We start from the raw sequence: 9,449 nt of genomic DNA, 5'->3' as shown, positions 1-9,449 counted from the left end.
AGAACCTGGTTGTGTGCAGGCAGACATTCAGAATGCAAATATTGTTCTCCTGCACAAATTAATACAACTCAGATACATCAAGATCATATTTTTTTAGAACTGTGTATGTGAGCTATGTGCAAAATATATTAGACACACCAAGGCTAGGGTGCATCTACAATAACCATCAGTCTATCATCTACATATTACATAAAGTCCACTTAGTCGAGAGCAGAACAAAATAAGAAGGGGGAAAGGGCACAAAGGATTTAGCAAGTTGAGAAAAAAAATCTTACTTGGACCTGTACTGGGCAATGGGCAGTAGTAGAGGAATTGCAAGTTTAGGTTCATCTTTTGGAAGCAAAGAATCGCAGAATTTGTTAGTAGATTTATATTCAGGACCTACAATAAAATTGATCTGGTATGTCATTTGCTTGACCTTATCATGATACAGAGAAAACAAGCCTTGATTCCTCGCAAAACCTTATAGTTCTGTGTTGATCCATACACCGAAGATTGAAGATAACTGCAAGATCACCAGTACAAGCAGTACATTTTCTGAGTATATTTTCAGAGTACTTCAAGCAAGATTACTGAAGTTACTAAAATTTACTTCAAGCAAGATTACTGGAGTAAAACTCTCACACTATGTTTACTGAAAATTTACTAAAACTGTGCCTACAACTACATTTCCTACTCCTAATCTGTAACCATACTCAACAAATAATTGTACCCTACTTCTAATCTGAACCAAATCTTGCAACCAGGATAGGGAGGAGACAGGGGAAGCTCAGCACACGCTGGAGATGCTGGCAAAGAGGAGCATCGTCGAGCAGGATGTCCACGACGCCGTAGGAGATGAAGGGGAGGGCGTACCACATGCAGCCAGGCCGTCGGCGGCTGCTCCTCCTGCTACTCCTCACGGCACCGTCTTCAAATTCAGAACCGCCACCTCCACCCCTCCCCATCTTCAGATGTGCTCTTGCTCCTTCCGCTCATCTTCATGGCGGGGACGTCCAGCCACCACCGTCACTCATTATCTTTGCTGCTTCATGTTCCTCTAATTTTTGAAATATAAAAGCATAAACTTAAGTGGGAAGCAGCAAGGTAAAGTGCTACATTAGTATATGTACAGACTACTTCCTTATACCATAGCAAACAATCTAAGAATTTCAAATCCAAATGTTGTGAGGCGCACCATTGCTTCTGAGCTCTGATCAGCCAAATTTTTTTGCAGATGATAAACAGTTCCAGAGAAAGACCTACCATCCAACTTATCCAAAAGTGGTCTTCTGATTTCCTATGAGATAGTGAAAGAACAATATACAATTATATAATCAATCAAAAAGCATTACTTCAATAATATACGCTTGAGACAGAGGTATTAGCTGTAGCCGGAAGGAAGACATGTTGAATTACAGTGCAGATAGAGCATAAATGCATAGTACGTAAAAGAGATTTTGATATGCAGAGTGAAACCAAGAGAAACAATAGCAAAGCCGAGCCACTTAACTGGGAAAAGATGTTTAACAAAGTAGGATCAGGCAAAAGAAAAAACATGTTCAGGCAATATAAAATATGGAACGATGCAACAGCCGCAGGAGCAATCTTCCGTTATCTAAAATATTAGTTAAGCATATGAATTGACCAAGTTGAAATCTCTAGACATCTTATCTAAAAAAACATCTAAGAAAAACCTCAAAAATCTAAGAAAGAAAAAAAAGGATAATAATTGCACATGAATCAGCAGCATTAGCTTCCACGATCTTGCTCAACAACCCAAAATTACTAAATCCCATCAAGAACTACATGTTGAACTGTTCCTGCACAGTAAAACCACCAGTGCTACTGGGCCATATCTGATCCATCCACTACTCCAAGATGTTTCGAAACATCAAAGGAAAAGGAGGGAATAGAGGAGCAAAGCCGTGAGCAGCACAAGTCCACTCCCTTCCTGGCCTGGTCGCCATCCAGTGGAAGTATATTAGGCATTGTCCACATAGACAGGGGTACTGTGATGCCGTCGACCGAAGAACGAAGCAAGCTGATGAAAATCCAAAAAAGGAAAATCAAGCAGAGGAGAGGGAGCTCTGCAACATTTATTAGAGGTAACACATACCAGAAGTACAGCCACAATATCATGGCAAGTGCATATCAAAAGAACACGAATCACAATCAGAGGCTCGGGATAGACCAAACGCAGTGACCGTTAACAAATCTAAACTCCATGTTAATAATAGCCACTTATATATATTTGGATGTACATAGAAATTAGATATTTCTTGATTGTTTCCATAAGAAAAAACATACTGGCTGCAACAGAATGAAAGACTAACCTATTGATGAGCACAACAGTACATACCATCCCATCCTGATGTTGCCATCTCTCACACTTGATGATTACATCTTGTTATTTCTAACATGTACACCATCGAGCAATTGCTTTATTAGAAATATATTTACACAATATGATCAGAGCAACATCAAGGAGTCCAATGCTGGTGCACAGATTCTCCTCAAATTCCACATCCAACCCTTGTAGAGAAGGACGACATATTTGCTTAGGTGATTTTTGATTGAGCTCCTACAGAAAAATTCAAAGAAATCATGAGGAGCATGGAGCAAAGCAAACTGATCAGAGTAAATCATGAGAGGAGAAGCCTCTCAACCTACTACAGGGAATCGAGTCAACATAAACTGCTGTAAGAATTAAACCGTAATGTAGGTCAACAACCAAGCAGTTGATAAAATAAGCCTGACACAACCCATTAATACAATATATAATCACAGGACGTAGATAGAGATTGTGCAGATATCATGATCTACGAACCGTATCTACAAATATTGATTGAAAAGTCACAAAGAAAACCTCCTGACATCACAAAACAAATGTTTCATCAACAGAAACTCTAGTGAATGCCAATTGGATTATATGAGTAAGATAGGGACATTAAAAAAAGGAAAAAGATAATTTAATATTATATATTCTATTTTCTTACTTCACATCACAGAGAATGCAAGTCAAAGATATTGCGATACATCTTACCCTTCTATTATGAAAGGCACAATCCCGAGCAAAATATAAAGAACGAATTGCTCCTGTGGTCCAAGTATTGCAAAAATAGTTATATATAGATTATTCAGCAGTGAGGATAAACATGGCATGTACTACCGAAATCCCTGGAGCTTAGTCTGCATATCTATTCGTCTTGTCCGTAAATCAGTGGTGGCCAAGATGTGCTGGCAGCTCACCTGCCTCTCCCCGTTTACAAATAAAATCAATGCAGCTCAAAGCAAAAAAAGAACATAGATATATCTACTTGTAACTCCAGAGTGTTAGTAGAGTCGAGGAGAGAAAACCCAGCCAATGTTACAGCAGATCGATGTGCAGACTTTGTTAGGGACAGTCCCAGTTGTAAAACATAGATATATCTACCTGATGTAATTGCTTGTAACTCCAGAGTGTTAGTAGAGTCGAGGAGAGAAAACCCAGCCAATGTTACAGCAGATCGATGTGCAGACTTTGTTAGGGACGGTCCCAGTTGTAAATCAATCTGGAAGAGATGGAGAGGCGCCGGGAAGCAGAGGGATTTGATGCATCAAAGCAGCCACGGCACCAGAGCAAACACAGAAACATCTGTCATTAAGGTCGGCATTGCATACAGAAGTCAGGGCTTCCCTGCCGCCGGTTCCCTGCCGCGGCGTTAGCGTCGACCAGGGGCGGCGGTGCGGCCGATCATGACCGGCGGCTACAGGGAATTTGACCAAACTGGTGGTCCTGGACTCGGGGCAAAGGAGGGAAGGCCGCTGGGGAGATGGAGCCTCCAGGGAGAGGGAGGCGCCCCCGTGGTGGTCGTCGGCGAGAGGGGCTGCCGGGGTGGCGACGCAAAGGGCGACGTCGGCAGCGCTGGAGGGAGTCGCGGTCGGCAGGAGGTGGCGTCGCGCTGGAGCCTCGAGGTCGAGATGGAGTCTCGAGGGAGAGGGAGGCGCACCCGTGGTAGTCGCCGACGAGAGGGGCTGCCGGGGTGGCGGCGCAAAGGGCGACGAACTCGTCCGGATTTGGCGGCTGCGGAGCGAGGACTGGGGCCATGGAGTGGCGGGATATGGGGTCGCGGCGGCGGCGGCCGCGGAGGAAACCCTCGCGTTCTCGGGGTAGAAATTCCAACGACGGGTGAGCCTGGGCAGAACGAAACGTTTTTCTCTGTGACCACTTCAAATAGTACTGCGGCTTAATTATGTAAAACCCAGGGATTTATTTATAAATGTTACGTGACGGTGAACCCGGAGACCTAATCCGTGCTTTATTATTAGGGAGAGACTAGCAAAAAGCCCGTGCGTTGCAACGGGAGAAAAAAATAACACACACTCTAAACCCAATAACCATAATATGTTCATGCCCTTTATTTTAGCGAGGCATCATTTTTGTGTTGCCGCTTATCCTCCTTCTCATCTTCAGTGGCCTTGGTGTTCACACAAACCAAAGTGTGTTTGAATGTTGTTTTTCCCCTGCCAGTTTGTTCAGAGGTGCTCATGTGTGGTTATCGATGTTTTCTTTCGTCTCTTTATGATTTTAGTGGTTGTTTATTTGCAATCCAGATCGTCGCGGTACGAAAGAAAAACGGACGTGCCCTATAGGTTACAAGTTTGCTTTTAAAATAATATTTTAAAATATTTAATAGGTAAAAAATAACATCATATTCAAATTCTACATATTTTTCTATTCAAATTTCATATATAACATGTTAAGATCAGAGTTACAGTTTAATAGATATGGATAATTAAGAAAAATATTTGTTTGACTTAAATATCTTCCAAAATAATATTTAAAAAATATTTAACAAACAAAATAACATCATATTCAGATTCTACATATTTTTCTAATCAATTTTCATATATAACATGTTAAAATCGGAGTTACGGTTTAAAAGATATGGATAATTTAGAAAAAACATGTGTTTGACTTGTATATGATCGGCGGGTGAATTATCTAATACGTCAGGGGGGTTTCCATAAAAACGTAAAATAACGGTTCGGTTATGGCTTAAGTGTGTACTGCGGGTTAATTCATAGAAAACGCAGGGGGGTTCTGCAAAAGTGCATGACGGACCGCCGAAGCCCAATTTGCTTTATTATTAGGTAGAGATATAAAAAAAAAATATGCCCATGCGTTGCAACGGGAAGAATAAATGGTCCTAACTCAATAGTCATGACTTATAACCCCCTACTCCCACACACAGATAGGTCATTCAGGACCTCTTTTTCAGTATCACCCCATCGGTTCTGACGCTTATCCTCTTTACATTGAGTTCAATATTGGATCTATTTTTGATAAATCGAATTCAGCACTCTCAAGATATGCAGAAGTTGAAAATCTTATGAAAATAAATAAATAATTGATTGGTCGCAAATTATACTTCACTCAAAAATAGAAGAACCAACTAAGTATGATTAAGTAATCGTGTTAACTAACAATAGAATTAGGTAAATTTTTGGTGCGGGGATCTATCTAAACGATAAAAAATAAGCATTGACATACTCTAAATATTCAAAAGGTAGATGTTCAAAACACATATTCTTTTACATTGATTTACTGAAAAATTATGTATTTTTGGAAACGGAAGGAGAAATTCTAAGACCTAAAAAGCTATGGAGAGGCAAGTCACTTACATGAGTATAGAACTATAGATGCAAAGACTCAAGTAGAATCTACAATAGCAGATCCATTTTCACTACAATCACTAATGTGACCATACCGGTATCGGTAAAATCATTTAAAGATTTGAGATGTACATTATAAATCCTATATGCGATCCACATACCAATATGATGATATATTGAGTTTGCTCATAGAGCTTTTTGAGAGCTCACGTGCATAGTACCTATTCAAATGAGTGTCCTAGTATACTCCTTAGAGAACAAAATGAATATAAGCTTGCATATTTTTTTTACTAACATAGCAACCATGGGAAAACCATATACCACCCATTGCATCGAGAAAGAACTATTGCAGATCACCAAAAAATCATATTGAAATGGCCATGATCCCAAATATAAAATTGTAAGATGTTAATAATGTATGCAGATTTATATTCCTCTATATATTTTCATTATCCCTCTCGTTGGAATATAAGATGATATATAATTTAGCATGTATATGAGCAAAGTTAGGAAGTAGCCAGCTATAAAATATTGGTTGGAAATATGGATCGGGTATTAAAACGCAAGACATGCTCCACCTCTTAATCAATTCATTTCTTTAAGCCATTTAGCCTAGCAATAAACCACATCAAGTGTCACGAGTAGAATGAGGAAGATAGATGGACAATGCTATATTTTATAAAAATATTAATCTCGCAAAAAACCGCCTGTATGTAATGTAATTTTCGTCCATAAACAGCGACCGTAAACAATTATAAATCTACAGAAATTAGTATAGTAAATCTGTAATCTTGTCATCTTTGTGATGGACAACCAAATCTAAAGCTTGCTGAGGAGGGCCGTTATGATGCTTCTTGGCTAGCTTTCTATGTAGCGAAGGTTCAGCATAGATTTTTTATGTACCTCCATTAGCCCAGCCATGATGGTTCTGTTAGGAACGAAATAGGCAACTGGGGGAGGCTGAGATGCTTACACACCATCAACATATATAAGATACTTGCTCATAAACTACATCCGTGTCTGACCATGGGTAACATCCAAATTCCTAAAATCAGTGTGTATTCTGCAGACTTGATTCCCCCTAAAAATATGACAAACGTCCACACCTCTAGACTTCTTTCTTCTCTGAAAAATCTGAAAACATACCAAGATCTGATTATAGAATAAATTTTTATGATCTGTTAAATAAGAAATTCGTATGAATATACATGACAAAACTGAAGTCTCTATTGTTGATTTCTAACAACACGAAATTTGAGTCACACCTCAAATCTTTAGGCATTGGTAGTCTATTGTCGGCACAATCATAAATTAGCTAGAACCCTGTCGTGCAAATTACCAACAGAAAATTGGACTTCCTTTATCTATTGAAGGGTTACTGGATTCTGTATCTATCTAATATCCTGAAAATTTGAGGTTGCTGGGGAGCTCTGCTTGAATCAGAACCTGCTCCAAAGCCTGTTGTACAGTATCCTATGATCAAATACGTGTACATGACAGTAATGCACAGCTGGCCGGTGTAACAAATCAGTCTTATCTTGAGTCATGATTTATGAACGGAGGCATAGTTGATTCATAAATTGAATAGTTAGATCGAGGATTCTTCAGATGACCTAATTGCCTTGTCTTGGAGAAGTGAGAAGAAACAAAAGAAACGTGAGTTATGAATCTTTAGCTTACATAATTGCTTCATGGATTATTCATGGGGAAAAGCTTTAGTCTGGCACCCGGCCGTAGTACACCTCGAGGATTCTTCAGATGACCTAATTGCCTTGTCTTGGAGAACTGAGAAGAAATGAAAGAAACGTGGGTTATGGATCTTTAGCTTACATAATTGCTTCATGGATTATTTATGGGGAAAATCTTTAGTATGGCACCCCGGCCGTAGTACACCAAAACAACAACCTGGGCGACATGCCGGCAGCATCGTTGACCGATGAGATTGTGAGATACATAATTGTGGATTTATTGATTAGAGGAGCACGTACCTGAAGCGAGTACTGCTGCTACTATTGTTCCAGCAATGATGCCATGGAGCCCCGCATGTCTCCTGATTCATATCGGCCACGCAAGGCAGCATCCTCATTGTTCAAGGACTTCGCGGGTGGCCTCTCTGGGAGGCAGCCAACCCTCTCGCCTAGCAGCTGCACAGAACGCCACTGGCCAGATCCCGTTTAGGTCCTGCTGGTGCTGCCCGAGGTTGTACGGGGTGAGACCGAACAACTTCATGTCAGGTATGGCTCTGAACGTCATGAAAGCATAGAGATCGTGCTCAAGATTGCGCCAATGGTTGGCCGTCTCCCGCATGAACAACACCTAGCCCTCGTTCTCTCTGAGTAGTCCATTGCCTGTACGCCGTACGCACAGGTGCAAGCACCATGCTTTCGCTCGGCAACTCGACGAAGCAAAACTCCGGCCGGTCGCTAAGGAGGGCTCCCTTGTCCTTGATGAAGTGCCCCGTGAGATCAGGATCAGTGTATTTATTGGAAGGGTTTAGGGAAGGCGTGGAAGGTGAAGAGGAAGGAGACCGTGTCTGCTGCGGCAGCGGATCGACCTCCTGTGTTTTTTTATGGAGGTGGACCTGCTTATAATAGAGAGGAAGTAGGATCGATGAAGGGCACCGCTAGGCGCCGGCGCACCGGCCGAACGTTTCGGCCGGTCCTACCCTAGCCGCCCGATCGGCCCCTCCCAAGCCGATAGATCCTTATCCATCCAGGCCATCTTCTTCCCTCAGGCTCGCGAGAAAAGGACCCTCCGCATCTCATCAGCCCCGCGCGCTCTCCAGTGACCGTCCGCATCGCCGGTCCCCGCCCTCGCCGGCCGTCCCCGTCGCCGGTCCCCGCCCTCGCCGGCCGTCCTCGTCGCCGGTCCCCGCCCTTGCCGTCCGTCCTCGTCGCCGCCTCAACCCATGTAACAACTGCATCAGTGGTTGCAGCTCTCGGCGGTTACGCTCGTAGCTTCGGTGGCGACGGCCGCAGCTCGCCGGCGTGCTTGCCGCTGCTCATGCCCGTCCAGTCGCAGCTCGTCGATCACATACCTCGCGGTTGCAACCTCTCGCTCACCCTGTTCCAGCAAAAAATCCAGCTTCGCTTCCGGCAAAAAAAAAATGCATCGCTGTTCGATGCAGCAATCCATGACTGCAGATGTAACTGGATGCGACACCGGTCGTAGCAAAATCCAGGACCGCTTGTAGCATGTAGCATGAAACCCACGACTTCCATCCTTGCCGAATGTTGCTTGGACTACTCGTGGGTTGAAGCTTTTTTCAACTACAAATGAAGCTTATCTGTGAACGTTTGCAACTTTTTCCGTGGAGCAATGTCCGATTGAGAACTTTGTACATATTTTGGTTGAAGCTTTTTTCATCTAAGGTTGGAGCTTTTTTGGTAACGGTTGCAGCTTTTTCAATTTGAAAGTGTTTGTACATTGAAAAGCTTCATCCATGTTCTCGAAAAGCTGCAACCGGCGAGCGTGGTGACCGCGCCGGTTGCAGCTGATTGTCGCAAAATGAGAGGCTGATTGTAGCACAAACGCAACGTGGTTGTAGCAAAATTTTTTGCCGGTCGCATCTCTGGCATGAATGGATGTAGCAAAATTTCTCGTCGGTCGTAGCAAAAACTGATGACGATTGCAGCAAAAACTCGTCTCCGCCGTCGCGGATTGTAGCTCCGCCATGAATGCATGTAGCAAAAAATGGTGCTGGTTCCAGCATGCCTCGACGCTGGTTCCAACATGCTGCCGCCATGGTCGCAGCTCGCCGGTGGTGATTCTCCCACAGATGCATCTTCGCTGGGCTCCGGTTGCAGCTCCTT

General features: G+C 42.8%; 1 long non-coding RNA gene across 6 annotated transcripts; it reads right to left on the bottom strand.

Moving 5' to 3' along the window:
* LOC119278084 lies at positions 1-4,149 on the bottom strand. 6 transcript variants are annotated; one of them, XR_005137521.1, is made up of 6 exons: positions 2,316-4,149; positions 1,178-1,279; positions 856-1,039; positions 419-505; positions 276-330; positions 1-49 (listed from the first exon to the last, which is right to left on the bottom strand). It is a non-coding gene; the product is annotated as an uncharacterized LOC119278084 (long non-coding RNA). The 6 variants fall into 6 exon arrangements; XR_005137520.1 differs by having other exon boundaries at positions 1,178-2,563; positions 3,416-4,149; XR_005137519.1 differs by having other exon boundaries at positions 1,130-4,149.
* Positions 4,150-9,449: the final 5,300 nt, after the last annotated feature.

The sequence above is a fragment of the Triticum dicoccoides genome, chromosome 3B (genome assembly GCF_002162155.2).
Source record: "Triticum dicoccoides isolate Atlit2015 ecotype Zavitan chromosome 3B, WEW_v2.0, whole genome shotgun sequence".
Classification (NCBI taxonomy): domain Eukaryota; kingdom Viridiplantae; phylum Streptophyta; class Magnoliopsida; order Poales; family Poaceae; genus Triticum; species Triticum dicoccoides.
This window is presented reverse-complemented; position numbering and strand designations above follow the sequence as displayed.